This window comes from Canis lupus, chromosome 20 (assembly GCF_048164855.1).
Source record: "Canis lupus baileyi chromosome 20, mCanLup2.hap1, whole genome shotgun sequence".
Classification (NCBI taxonomy): domain Eukaryota; kingdom Metazoa; phylum Chordata; class Mammalia; order Carnivora; family Canidae; genus Canis; species Canis lupus.
The window spans coordinates 5,127,617-5,142,264 of NC_132857.1; the positions used below are offsets into that span (position 1 = coordinate 5,127,617).

Genomic DNA, 14,648 nt, shown 5'->3' on the forward strand with positions numbered 1-14,648 from the left:
TTCCAACTCGACTTCTTTCCCTCAACACAATGTTGGTGAGACTCATCAGAACATTAGTGGTCAGACCTGACCTCTTCTCGTCACTGCCTAATAGCTCCTGTTTGGGTGCAGCGCTGCTCGATGTGTTCTCACGTTCATGAACAGCTGAGTCGTATCCAGTCTGGGCTCTTACAAATACTACTGCTACATCTTCTGGTGAACACTGGTACTAATCTTCACTGGGGTGGGCCCAGGGATGGAATTAATGGGGTCTTGAATATGTTTATGATCCATGCAGTTGATTTTTTTAAAAGATTTTATTTATTCATCAGAGACACCAAGAGAGAAGCAGAGACATAGACAGGACTCGATCCCAGAACCCCAGGAATGCGACCTGAGCCAAAGTCCAGCCCCTATTTATTAACTTCCTCATCAAAGGAAATGAGAGGCTCATCAGCAAGAGTTTGCAGTAGGAGTAACAGGTGGTTAACACGCGACATGCAGGATGCTGAGATGACGTCCAGGAAGCGGTAAGCAGGGGAGCCAACCTGGTAGCAAAACGAGACACAACACAACAAAAGTAAGGGAGCGATTGTGATCGGCTTGGGAGCGGCAGGCTGTGGGCAGCACCTTGTGGCCCTCAGCAGCCCCTGATTATCTGGATCGCCCCGGCTATGGACACCGGAGGGAGCCTTGAGAGAAGACCTCTGGGCGTGAAGGTGGCCCAGTGAGTCAAGGTCAAATGCTTGCCTCCCCGCCCCCCCTCCAATTCAGCATCACCTGCTAGGGGAGGGGGCCCTACTGTCCATTGAAAGTCCCATTGCTCTTTACCTCCTCCCCTCCCAGGCTCCTCTGTTCACATCAACTGCTCTGATTCATCTCCACAGCCTTCCTTATATCGGATGGATTTCAACCCGAGGAGACGGCGGCAAGGCTACGGGAAGAAAGCAGAGCTTGCAAAGGTAGGCAAACCTTGCTCAATCCCTTTCCAGCAATGCTATTTTTAAAGATTTTTAATTAATTTATTTATTTTGAAAGAGGGAGAACGAGAGAGAAGGGGAGGGGCAGAGGGACTCCATCCCAATACCCCAGGATCATGACCTGGGCCGAAGGCAGACGCCTAACTGACTGATCCAGCCAGGGGCCCCTCCCACAATACTATTTTAGAAAAGTTTCCTTAATTTCTCTAAGAGCAGCATTAATACTTCATAAGGGTTACTGTAAAGACTCCGTGACGTGATATATGAAGCACCTGGGCCAGTAGAGAAGCGAGTAATAAAGTTATAACTTTGGAACAAGCAGGGTGGACTTGGAGGGGATTTAATGAGGGAAACGTGGATGTGTGTGATCTTGTGGTTTATGAGAAATGGGTATTGGTCTTTGCCCACAGTTCCTGGCTCAAGCCCCCCCCAAACCCTTGGAATTTCCTAAGTAATAAGAGCAAAGGGAGTATCTTTTGCTATAAAATCTGATCTTTCGCCCTTAGTTCTTCAAGCAGCTTCAGAGCAATAAAGATGAAGGGGGGGGGGGGCTTGGTATTAATAACAGCCCCTTTTAATCACCCTTCCTTAAGTTAATGAGTTACTTTTGGAAAGTGCCTTAGGTAACCTAAGGATAGAGGCTGGCTGCCCACAGGACCAACCAGGTGATTAGAGCCTTGAAACTCTCAGCCCCATCCCCAGACCTCTAAGGAAGTCACAGGGGCTAGGGACCCAGTTCCATCACCAATAATCAATGATTTAATCAATTATGTGATGATTTATTGAAGCCCTCGTAGAAATCCCTGACTTAGGGGTTTGGAGAGATTCAAGTTTGGTGAATGAGAACATGATGTATCCACATGCCTGGAGGGTGGCCCACCCTAATCTTCACAGGGACAGAAGCCCCTGTGTTCAGGACTCTACTGGACCTCGTTCTGTGTATCTCTTTATGCAGCTGTTCCCTCAAACCCTTTAATATCCTATGGTAATAAATTAGTAATCAAGTGAGTAAAGTGGTTTTCCTGAGTTCTGGGAGTTGCTCTAGCAAATTAATTAAACCCGAGGAGGGGTTGGTGGGAACCCCAAGTTACAGTCCATGACAACCAGGACTTGGGATAGTCTTGTGGGGGTGAGTCCTAAACCTGTGGGATCTGACCCCATCTCCAGGCAGATAGTGTCAGAAGTGAGTTAAACTCGCAGGGACACTATTGCGGCACCAGGCTGGGTCTGGTCAAGAGCGCGTGACTCTTGATCTCAGGGTTGTGGATTCGAGCCCCATGTTGGGTGTATTAAAAAAATAAAATCTGAAAATAAAATAAAATAATAAAAATAAAAAAATAATAAGTAATAAAAATTTAAAAATAAAATAAAATAAAATCTGGGATCCCTGGATGGCTCAACGGTTGAGCACCTGCCTTCGGCCCAGGGCATGATCCTGGAGACCCAGGATCGAGTCCCGCATCAGGCTCCCTGCAGGAGCCTGCTTCTTCCTCTGCCTGTGTCTCTGCATCTCTGTGTGTCTCTCATGAATAAATGAGTACAATCTTTAAAAATAAATAAATAAAAATCTTTAAAAATGGGGAGGGGGCTTGAGAACACCCAATCAGTGTCTGCTGAGAATTGGTGGTGTTCAGAAACACGTCAGAAAAAAATAAACAAAAAATAAAAAAAAATAAAATAAATTAAAAAAAACATGTCAGAAAAGCCTATGAAAAAATCCTATGAAAAAAGCCTATGAAAAGCCTATGAAAAAAAAACCTATGAAAAATCTACGGCAGACCTCATATTTACCAGTGAAATTTCAAGAGCATGCTCTTTAATTTTTTTCTTTTTCTAGTTTCTTTTAATAATTTTATAAAAGGCCAGTAAGCAGCTACAGACACAAGTGAAAAGTAGATCACTAAAAAAAAAAAAAAAAAAAAAAGAGATGAGGAACAGCAAAGACACATCCTTCCCTCCGCAATAAATACAGAGCTCTACTAGTGTTCCCCACCCACATCCCATGGGGGCCCTAGCTTCGCGTGTGCTCAGGGGTGCTCTCCATTGTTGCACGGGGGGTCCAGACAGCACTCGGGTGTGATGACGTCAAATCGAGTGTGTACACGCATTGCTGAGACCATTGCTGAGATCAAGGTCTGCAGTTTGGGCCCTACACTAGAGCGGGGCTCAGTCACTCTTAACCTCTTCCAGGCTGTGCTGGATCCCAGAGCCGAAGGAGACGGCAAACCCAATCCACATCCAGACCCCGAATCGGGTCCAGGTGCCAGTGCCATCTGCATCATAAGGTCAACCTTCACAGAGATGCTCATTAGAGGGAGGAGAGGCGAAGCAGGTACCTTAAAGTGCTGGGGAGTGGAACTCCGGGGCTGTCTCCTGGTGACCTCAGTGATCCCAGTAACGGGCATCAGGAGCAGCACAACCACTGCAGTCCACACTGGGTCTCCAGAAACCAGTGGAACGGGCCACTGGGCCACACCAGGCAAAGATGAGTCAGCAGCAGAGCAACCCATGAGGACAGGCAGAGACAGCTTGACCGGAGAGCGGAGTAGGGATGCAGCTGAGTGGACCCCCGTAGGGTCAGCCTCTCTACCCCAGCCATCCTCTCCTCCTGCAGCTGCACCCCATCCCCCTCACTCCTCAGCTCAGGCTGACACCTGAGGATGAGAACACCAATAGCCACCAGGGACTAGGCAAGTAGGGTCCCAGTCGACCCGAGGCCCACAAGATCGGCGAGTCCAAAGAGGAGTGCCCTGAACGCTGCAGTAATGCGGAGACCACGGTGGCCCGATGGGGCGTGTGTACCCGTGTGCACGCTGGCAAGGACACAGAAGAGGAGGCCATGTGCTGCCATCGCCTGGGTCACCGAGGCGTGGGGAACATAGAGCCTGAGAGGCTGCTAGAAAGAGCACAGAGGGATCCCGACTGCAGGCCCGGGCCATGCCGGCTGCACCCATAAGGCGGGGAAGGAGGCTCCAGCCGGGGCGGAAGGCCCGAGCTCACCCTGTGACGCAGCTGAGGTCAGCCTTCACAGAGATGCTCATTAGAGGAGGAGAGGCCAGGCAGGTACCTTTTTTTTAAAGATTTATTTATTTATTTATTTATTTATTTATTTATTTATTTATTTATGATAGACACAGAGAGAGAAGCAGAGAAACAGGCAGAGGGAGGAGCAGGCTCCATGCAGGGAGCCCAGTGTGGGACTCGATCCCGGGTCCCCAGGATCGCGCCCTGGGCTGAAGGCAGGAGCCAAACTGCTGAGCCACCCAGGGATCCCCAAGCAGATCCCTTAAAGTGCAGAGGAGTGGAACTCCGGGGCTGTCTCCAGGTGACCCCAGTGATCCCAGTAACGGGCATCAGGAGCAGCACAACCGCTGCGGAGACATGTGGAACCACGACGGGGGGCTCGGGCACCAGACCCCGCGTGGCACAGTCCAGCCAACGCAGAAGCTAGAGCGGCCACCACGAAGCAGATCACGGCGGACGGTCCTGCTTTATCTCTGGCCGCCTCAGCAGCCAGGACACACACACCTGCACCCCGTGTGCTGCCCACACCCAGGGCCACACCCAGGGCGAGTGCCAGCCAGGCTTGGTTCCAGCGCACGTCTGCGTGCCAGCTTCTGGCCAAATCTGCGAAGCGCCTGCCGCAGCACTCTAGCTGCAATTGAAGTGGATTCAAGGATCGGGAGCTGTTGCAAGCCCAGGGAGAGGAGAGTCTCAGGGCTGGGTGAGTCAAACCGAGCTGGGTTGGGGGTATGGACTTCGGTTGCTCAGGCTTCAAAGCTGCAGCTTCGAGCATTCTCTTTAAGATCAGGAACAAGATACATGTGTCAGCTCCTCCTCTCCTATTGAACATCATGGTGAGGGACACCTGGGTGGCTCAGCGGTTGAGCGCCTACCTTTGGCTCAAGGTGTGATCCTGGATTCCCAGGTTCAAGTCCCACATCAGGCTCCTTGTCTGCCTGTGTCTCTGCCTCTCTCTCTCTCATGAATAAATAAATAAAATATTTAAAAAAATATCATGGTGAACATCCTGACCGGTGCAACAAAACCAGATAAAGGTAAAAACTGCATAGGAATTAGAAATACAAAAAAAAAAAAAAAAAAGTTTGATTCTTGTTTGCAGGTGATTGATAACTTATGTAGAATACTGACAATAATCTACAAATAAATTATTAAAATTAATAAATACGGATGCTTGGGTAGCTCAGCGGTTGGGCATCTGCCTTCAGCTCAAGTCATGATCCTGGGATCCAGGATCGAGTCCCACATCAGGCTCCCTGCATGGAGCCTGCTCCTCCCTCTGCCTGTTTCTCTGCCTCTCTCTCTCTCTCTCTCTCTCATGAATAAATAAATACATCTTTTTTAAAAAATTAATAAAATAAAATTAATAAATATTTCACTTGGTTCCTAGGTAAAACCAATATGCAAAATCAATATACAAAAATCAAGGATCTTTCTATACACTAGCAACAAGAAGTCAGACAATAAAGATTTGTGAAGATATCTTTAAAAAAGAACTAAAAGAAAGTTCTTAAGAATAAATCAAGTCTCTTAAGAAGAAAATCAGAAAACTTTATTCAAAGACATTAAAGAGAGCCTAAATAAATGGATAGATTTACCATATTCCTGGGTGGGAAGACTCAACATCGTTGATACGTCCATTCCTCTACACTGATTGCTAACTTCAGAGCTTTTTTTTTTTTTTTTTTTTTTTTTTTCAACTTCAGAGCATTTTAACTGATGAAAATCCCAACAGGATTTCTCATAGAATTTCACAAGTCAAATCTGAAACTTAGACAGAAAAACAAAGGTTCAAGAAAAAACAAGACTCTGGCAAGGTGAGAGACTTTTCCTGTTAAATATCAAGATAGAAAGCTCTTGGTATAAATATCAAGATATAAACTGAAGGATGTATAGTATCAATCTGGAAACAGACAAACCAATGGAATAAAATAGCCCAGAAACACAAATGCATAAATGGTGTCTTTATTGATAGAGTGGTTACTACAGACCAGTAGGAAAGGGTGGGCTACTTAATAAATGGTGCCCAAACAAGGTATTCATATGAAAAAAAAAATACAAATTTGAGTCCTTACCTCATATTATATACGACTCAATTCCAGGTAAATTAAGGACTTCAATATGAAAAAACACAGTCATAAAGCATTTAGAATAACATAAATGGAATATCTCTTTTTACTTAAAGGATAAGGAAAAAATTTAAATCAGACACAAAAACACACTGAAATAAAATGATTGATAAATTAGCTATACTAAAACGAAGAATGCCTGTTCTTAGAAAAACACCCTAAGAATGAAAAGACAATCCATAAGGTGAGAAGAGATATATGCTTCACGGGCAGCCCGGGTGGCGCAGCGGTTTAGTGCCGCCTTCAGCCCAGGGCCTGATCCTGGAGTCCCGGGATCGAGTCCCACGTCGGGCTCCCTGCGTGGAGCCTGCTTCTCCCTCTGCCTGGGTCTCTGCTTCTCTCTCTCTCTCATGAATAAACAAATAAAATCTTTTAAAAAAAAATGTACGCACGGTACTGGTTTTCTGAAAACTTTTTTAAATGATTAGCTACAAGGTAACCATTTCATTTGTAATCCGTTTCTCAGCGAGCACGGTACGTGATCCTTTTACAGGGAACTAACCTGGGGCCTGGGTGACGCGGTCCCTTAAGCTCAGGGTCTTGAGATCAAGCCCCGCCTTGGGCTTCACGCTCAGTGGGGCGTCATGCTTGGGCTTCTCTTCCTTCCCTCGGCCCCTCTCTCTCAAATAAAAATAAATATTATCAAAAAATAAATAAAATAAAGGCAAATAATCTTTTTATTCTAAAGATTTTATTTATTCATGAGAGACACAGAGGGAAATTCTAATCTACTAAGTGTCCTTAAGTATGATCACCATTTATGTGAATATTAACATGTGTCAATCAATAATGTCAGCATAATTTTTAGTTTGTAGAATTTAATTGTTTCTCAATTTTGTTTCATTTTTATGTTTTGAGGTCAACCCTTTCTTTTTTCAGGTGTCAAAAATGCTCATGGGTTTTCAGGAAGCTCCTTGGTCCTGGGGATGTGCGGAAGCTGCCTAGAGGACTCAGGGAGCCTTCTGGAGGCTGGGGCCGGAGAGGGTGACTCAGTGGGCAGCCTCCGCAATAGAAAGGGACTGAGGCCCAGAACCTCCTCCTCCCTGTTCCAAACGCCGGGCTGAGGGGAGAAGTCCTCCTCAGAGAGGAGGAAAGGGTGAGGAGAAAAGCTGCTTCCAAGAGACATGGGTTTCCCGCCCGTCAGCTCTGGGGGACGGAACCTTCCAGAAGCAGCCAGAGGCAATGTGAGCAAGCCTCCGCGCTGGTCACAAACTCCAGACCGGAGCCCGCGGTTTGGAAGAGTTGGGTGGCTTCTTGACCCTTTGGGTGTCTCCTGTGGAGGCTGAAATGGAGGCTCTCAGAGTTCAGTTCATGAGGCCCAAGCAGATTCTGGTCGTGGGCAACTTGGGAGCAAGGGGAGCCAGGGGACGGAATGGAGAGAAGCGTACCCCAGGCGACCGCAGAATGGGGTCCCCCTGAGGCGCCTCAGGTCTCATTAGGGAGGTCAGTCTCATAATAACCGTTTTTAGGCTTGCGAGGGGCAGGTCTCATTGACCCTGCTTTGCAGCTAGGGAAACTGAGGCTGAGCAGCGTAAGGCGGCTGGTGGGAGTCTTGCCACGGCTCAAGCTGGCGGAGCTGGGCCTTGCTTGCCATCAGGATACAGGACAGGAAAGTGGGGACTTCAGTACTTTCATTATCGTCTTTAAATTAAGAAATGCTGCTTTGGGGTGGCTCAGCGGCTGGGCGTGTGCCTTCGGCCCAGGCCGTGACCCCGGGGTCCCGGGATCGAGTCCCACGTCAGGTCCCCGCAGGGAGCCCGCTTCTCCTCGGCCTGTGTCTCTCCCTCTCTCTGCGTCTCTCCTGAACAAATAAATAAAATCTTTAAAAAAAGAAAGAAAGAAATGCTTTGTTTTGTTAAGCTTAGCAGAGGAGTTAAACTCAAGAGTGGCTTCATTTTTACTTTCATGCAACCAAACTCCCAGGAGACACGCGTCCTCTGCGAGTGTAACCGAGGGTCACTCCGAAGGTCACTCCGAAGGTCACTCCCGCAGGCCGGGGACCAACTGCTCCCTTGCACGAGGCCGTGACTCGACCATCACGTCCTGAAGCCCTTCGAGCCAAACTGTTAGGGAATCCAGAGCAATCCCTCCGGGCGAGGAGTGATCGCAAAGGGCAGGAGGCTGGGGGGCAGGAGGCCAAGGACAGTCAACCCAAGACCCCGCCTGCGACGCTGTGGGGACCGTCGCAGGTGATCAAGGCCACCTCAGGCCCACCCCATGGAGCGGGTGCCTGGCCTGCCCTGGGGGAGACCTGGCACACCTGCACTGGCCATCGCCACCTGCACAGGTACCCCGCAGAACAGTAAGAGTCCGCACAATAAAGGATGAGACAAAACACAGATCATCTTTAAATAATTATTTTATTGCTTTTCACTTAGTCCTAAAAAAGCCTTTTTATTCACCCTGTCACACACCCACAAAGGCCTGTTTTGCTAATAATAATAAATAGGCTTTAGTTTGAAGACCTTGATTCTTAAATCAAATCATCTTTGTGACAAAGCAAGGCGAAGGTCTCTCTCCTTTTTTTTTTTTTTTAAGATTTATTTATTTAGGGCAGCCCTAAATAAATAAATTTAGGGCTGTTGAGCCAGGTCGTGACCCCTGGGATCGAGTCCCACGTCGGGTTCCCTGCATGGAACTGCTTCTCCCTCTGCCTGTGTCTCTGCCTCTCTCTCTCTCTGGGTCTCATGAATAATATATGAAATCTTTAAAAATAAATAAATAAATAATTCTCACTTGGTTTCTTATAATACTTTTACGGTTCTTTTTTTTTCCACAGCTTTGTTCCATTTGAAATTTATTTCAGTGAAAGATACGACATAGGAACACAAATTTTTCTTTTTAGATGACACTTACTTGGCCTAACACTCGGTTTTGAATAATCTGTCCTTTCCCCCTTGAACATGAGGTGCCGACTTGATCATTTCCTAAATTCTGTATGTTTTTGGACCTCTTTCTGGATTTTTCTCTGCTGTTCCATTAATCTACCTATTCATGTGCCATTTGTTTTAATAATTATAGCTTATTGTTTTAATGTCTGATAGGATCAGTTCTGGTTTTACTCTCTTTTCCCAAAGTTTTTATGGTTCTTGCTTATTTTTCCACTAGAACTTCAAAACTGGTTTAAGATCTGAAGCCTAGAACAACAACAGCAAAATCCTGTTAGTGTTTTTATTAAATCCCTGTTCAACACTGAGGTTAAAGAGAATCGCTGTCTTTATGCTCTGAGGCTTCCTGTTCAAGATCATGGCGAGTCTTCCCATTAGCTCCACTGTTCTTTTGGGTCCCTCTGGAGCTTTTAGGGTTTTTGTTTTTTCATATAGATATTCCTTATTTCCTGGAGAGGTTTATTTTTAATTATTTATCTATTTTGTTGCCCTTTTATTTATTTTTATTATTTTTGTTGTTGTTGTTGCCCTTTTAAATTTATGTTTTTGGAATTTTTAAGTATTCTGAGAATGCGTCTCAGGACTCTCCACATTTGGTCAAGGTGGAGGAATTGAACCCAGATACTCCCCAGTCTTAAATAGTTAGGAAAGGACTTGCAATCCTAGAAAGAAGGTAAGAGAAATCAGTTTGGGATGGCCATATATGCCCCCAATGAGTCCTAGCGTCCCCTACAGCTTGGTGTGGCCGCATGCCACAGTTGTGGTCAAAGAGAGGCAGACGCCTGCCCGCCATTCTCAGGTAAGCTTTGCTTTCCCGGAAGGAGGACTCTCCTTTCTGTTTGCTTCCTTCTTTGTTCCACGTGGCGGGTGAAAGGGAGGCTGGAGTTGGTCTAGGGGTCTGTTCACTACAGAGAAAAGGGGTCTGGAGAGTGGCATCCCAAAGCCACCACAGCTCATGACTTCCGGTGAGAAAAATAACCCCTATTCTGGAGAGGCTTCGGTTACACGTAGCTGAACCCAACCCCAGCTGGAAGGACACTTTATTTTTTTGTTTTTAAAGATTTTATGTATTTATTCATGAGAGACACAGAGAGAGGCAGAGACCCAGGCAGAGGGACAAGCGGGCTCCATGCAAGGAGGCGACGGGACCCCGGGGTCACGGCCTGGGCCAAAGGTAGACGCTCAACCGCTGACCCCCCGCTCAGGCGCCCCTGGAAGGACACTTGAAGCGAAAGGGTGAAGGAGACTTGGGGACACTGGGATTAGGGCTTGTGGAGAAAGCCCGGGAGCCGCGCCTTCGTAGACGGCGAGCCTACGTGGCGGCCACCGGCTGTCCCGCTCGCTAGCCCTCCGTGGGGGGCACTTGCTGGGGAAGTCTCGCCATTGCTCTGCTGCCCTCCAAGCCGCGGAAAAATACCCTTTTAGGCACTTCGTGGACAATGTGTGAGGCCCGCAGCTGCTCCCCAGCAGCGCCCCGGGAGGAGCGGGGCGGACCAAGGGCCCCGGGCCTGGCAGGCGGCCCAGCGGGCCCAGCAGCGTGTCTGTCTGGTTGGGCCCAGCACTGTTTGGGGGCAACTGATGCCTCATGGAAGTTATGCCAAGAAAGCATGTCTGGCTTCGGATTGTTCAGCTCTGTCCGTGGACCCGACTACCCTGGGTAGGACGGTCCACCATCGGGCGCAAGGCAGCTGCGTGGAGGTTGGCGGGGATCGCAGCCCGTGGGGACGTGGCTTGTGCACACGCGGGGGCTGGTGGGGGCCTGCGGGGCGCTTGCGAGCCCCGGGCTGGCGGGAGGCCCAGGGCTGCCCACAGGCCTCGGCGCCCCCAAGGAGGGCCCCTCTCTGTGGCCCCCCAGCCCGGAGGCTGCCTGCTGTGTAGACGGAGCCCAAGCCACAGGGACATCCCAATACGATGGATTGGAACATTCTAAGCTCTGCAAGGGGAGAGCATGAGGGCAGGACGAGAGGCCTTGTCTGGGGCCTAGTCTGGGGCTTAGTCTGGGGCCTAGTCTGGTCCAGCCACAGCATCTCCCGGGCAGCAAGGCCGCCTGCGTGTCCTGGGGGGCGCCCTGGTGCCCAGGCCCCTCGGAGGCACGACCCACGGTGAGCGCACATCTTCCCCAAGCTGCTGATTGAGTCAGTTCCACGAACTGGTCACTCACACGGGAGATCACTGAGTGGGCCCGGGAGCTGCTTCCACGCTGCACTCCCGCCTGCCTGCCTGCTGAGCACACATTCATTGGTTGATTGATTGATTTTTATTATTATTTTTAAAGATTTTATTTATTTATTCATGAAAGACACAGAGAGAGAGAGAGAGAGAGAGAGAGACAGAGACCCAGGCAGAGGGAAAAGCAGGTCCCTGCAGGGAGCCCGCTGTGGGACTCGATCCCAGGACCTGAGTCAAAGGCAGATGCTCAACACTGAGCCACCCAGGGGCCCTATTTTTAACTCTTTGAGACCCCTCCATGCTGTTTTCCAGAGTGACAGCCCCAAGTTTGCACGTGTACCAACCGTGTAGTATACGTTTTTAAGTTTTGAAAATTCTGGGAACTTAATCATATAGGTCATGTGTATCACAGTCCTGAAAGGAGGCACTCCCGGAGCCTCTGTCCTTCCTCTTTTTTTTTTTTTTCTGGCTGAACAGCCTATCCCTTTAGGATCTCATCTTCAGGAAACAACTCCCCAGACTATTTTCCAGGGCCTCGACTGCCCCTGGATTCCTTGAGGTACCAGTGGCACACCCAATAGACACGGCCAAACCCAAACTCCTAAACCTCCTCCCTAAGCTTGTCCTCCTGTGTTTCCTGCAAACTTCCAAGTTCTGAGGCTCCCTTTTCTCCCCTCTCCCACACCTAGCATCCCACGCGGGTCTGTTGCTTGGACGGCCTTTGACCCCTTGCATTTGATGGAATCCCAGGTGTCCTAACGGTGAAACCTCTCGGTGCCTCCATGTCCTCTCGTCTTTATAAGGGGCTGCCAATAACAAAACGGTCGTTGTGGGAGTTACGGGAGTCGGTAAGGCGTGATGCCTGTTGCTGCACAGCAATCTTCAGGACCTCGAGATGAAAGTGCCCCTGATTATCTCTTATTGTTGCGGTGGTTCAGGAATGCGGGCCTTGCTCTGCCCAGCAGTTCTGGGGTGGGTCTCCCTAAAGGCTGAGCACCGCTGATGCTCCCCTGGCGTCTGTCTCCCTGGTTTCCCTGCATGGTGGCCTCAAGGCAGCCAGACTTCTTATAGGGTGGCCGGAGACGCCCAGAGCCAGTGGCCCAGGACAGGCCTGGGGTGTGTAACTGAGCTCCCAAGTCCTGCTCTACTTGTGCAGAGGAGCAATCACGAAACCCTATGTGGGTTTAAGAGAAGGAGGTATAAACTCTGTGCGTGGAGGCCGTGAAAAACTCATGGGCTTGGGGCACCCGGGTGGCTCAGCGGTTGAGCATCTGCCTTCAGCTCAGGGCGTGACCCCAGAGTCCCGGGATCGAGTCCCACATCAAGATCCCTGCGGGGAGCCTGCTTCTCCCTCTACCTGGGTCTCTGCCTCTCTCTTTCTTTCATGAAGAAATAAATAAAAAAGGAAAAAAAGAAAAGCAAAACCTATGGGCTTTTTAAAAAACATCATAATAAGTGACCATAAAAATGTTTTTTGCCATTTGGATGATCCAGTGTGTCTCTCATGGCCCAGTAATTAAAAGACTTCCTCAGGGAAATCCCTGGGTGGTTCAGTGGCTGAGCGCCTGTCTTCAGCCCGGGGCCTGATCCTGGAGACACGGGATTGAGTGTGTCTCTCATGAATAGATAAATCTTTTTTTAAAAGCACACACACTAGAAAAAAGATTCACCAAAGAAGGTGAACTTCTCCAATATATGAAGTATTCCTACAAATCAGTAAAAAGGACAAAGGAAACAGACAATTCAACAGAAAAGAAAATACAAATGATCATTAAAAAGATGCTTAACCCTATTCACAGTTGAGAGAAAGGCAATTTTTCACCCAGTGATTTGCAGAGATCAAAAACTTCGGTGACAGCCTGCATCGGGGAGTCTAGAAACACTTTCCACTGCCAGTGCGACGTCTGGGGAGGGCAGTTGGAAACCCCACTCGCAAATGCAGACTTCATCCAGCAATGTCACTTCCAGGAATTTGCCCTTCAGACGTATTCACACATTTACAAAATGATTTCTGTAAAAGGTTATTCATCTCAATATTGTAATAGTAGAGGACTGGAAACAACCCAAATGTCCACCAGCAGAGGGAAATCTAAATTACGATCAACTTAAAGGAATTCCATGAGGCCTAAGAGAGAAATGATGCTTACGTGTCCTAAGATGTCCTCATCCTCAGGTATTTTGTTGCTATGCCCAGAAACCACAAATTCGTGATCATGACTCTTTGTGGTGGAAGAGCCAGAGCTGAGCGGAGTGGGGAGGAGACTTCATCGTTACTCATCTGTACATGGCCCAAACATTGAACCATGTGAATATACTTCCTATACAAAAGTCTAATTTTTAAAAAGCCCTATTGTCATATTTTACAGATAAACAGAGCTCTCAAAGGATTGAGGAGCCAAGAGAAGTAATGAAATTAAATGCCTTTGTATACTCTGTTATTTCTATGGAATGAAGAACAATATGAAAATCCACCTTTTGTTTTAGTACTAAAAGAACGCTCCAAGACTTCAAGAAAAATAGACAAAATCTTCCATAACTATTTAAAAGTATAAATATCTAATAGCATTAGAGCACAAAACTCAAATAATTTTAAGTGAGAAATTTCACAGGACTCAAATGTCTGAAAAACAAATACGGAAATGACAGATTACGGGAATCGAACTTTTGGTACATGCAAATTAAAGGAATCCAATAATCCAAAAAATAAGACTTGAAAACATTCCTTTTAAAAACATCTAGTTACGTACATGAGTGCAGTGCGTAGCCCTAGGGGAGAACCATACTAACTGCTTCAGGAAATTAAATTTCTGAGCTTGACCTAATCAACTTGTATTTAATTAGTCTCTGTCTCCTCGGGATTTTCACCCTGGCAGGTCTCCAATCCATGTTCTCCCGCCAGCGTCCCAGCAAAGACTTTCTTTAGGCTCGGACGCTGCCGTGCCTGGCCACCAGGCCTCCATTCCCCCGCGCCCTTCCTAGCACCACTGGAATTTCTAGCATAAACCCGACGGTCCCAGTCACCACCTTGCTTCAACACTCTCATTAGTTACCCAAAGCTCAAAGGCTTTCACGTGGCTACTCTTTTCTCCCTTCTCTTCAAAATTCCTTTGCCCCCAAATGTGGAAATTGCCTATTTGATCTTTTTTATTCTTATTTTTTAAGCTATTGATTGGTCTTGGGCTGGGCATCTGACTTTAGCCAGGCCAAAAATAGTCCACCCCAGATATTTTAACTTGGGATTGACAATCAGTTCATCTCTCTGAACGTCGGCAGCATACAAAAGTTCAGACGCAGGCAGTGGCCACATTTTCTGCCATCTGAACCAGAAAAGGGGAGAAAAATCCAGTTGTAAGAGAGAAAGAATGAGGATGTGCAGAGAAGCTTAAGCCCAGAGTTAGGAAACTGGGTACCCAATCCCAGCATTTCTTAGAGTCCAGCTGCATCCTTGTCCCGGAGTCCAATAGGATGAGTCAGACTCCTCC

At 47.8% G+C, this 14,648-nt stretch overlaps 1 long non-coding RNA gene and 1 pseudogene across 1 annotated transcript; one reads left to right on the forward strand and one right to left on the reverse strand.

Annotated features, from left to right (window-relative positions):
• The first annotated feature begins 209 nt into the window (after nt 1-209).
• On the forward strand, nt 210-10,073 carry LOC140611640 (uncharacterized). The gene is made up of 3 exons (XR_012012733.1): nt 210-716; nt 867-941; nt 5,371-10,073. It is a non-coding gene; the product is annotated as an uncharacterized lncRNA (long non-coding RNA).
• Nucleotides 3,126-4,815, reverse strand: LOC140612022 (cationic amino acid transporter 3 pseudogene; annotated as a pseudogene).
• Nucleotides 10,074-14,648: the final 4,575 nt, after the last annotated feature.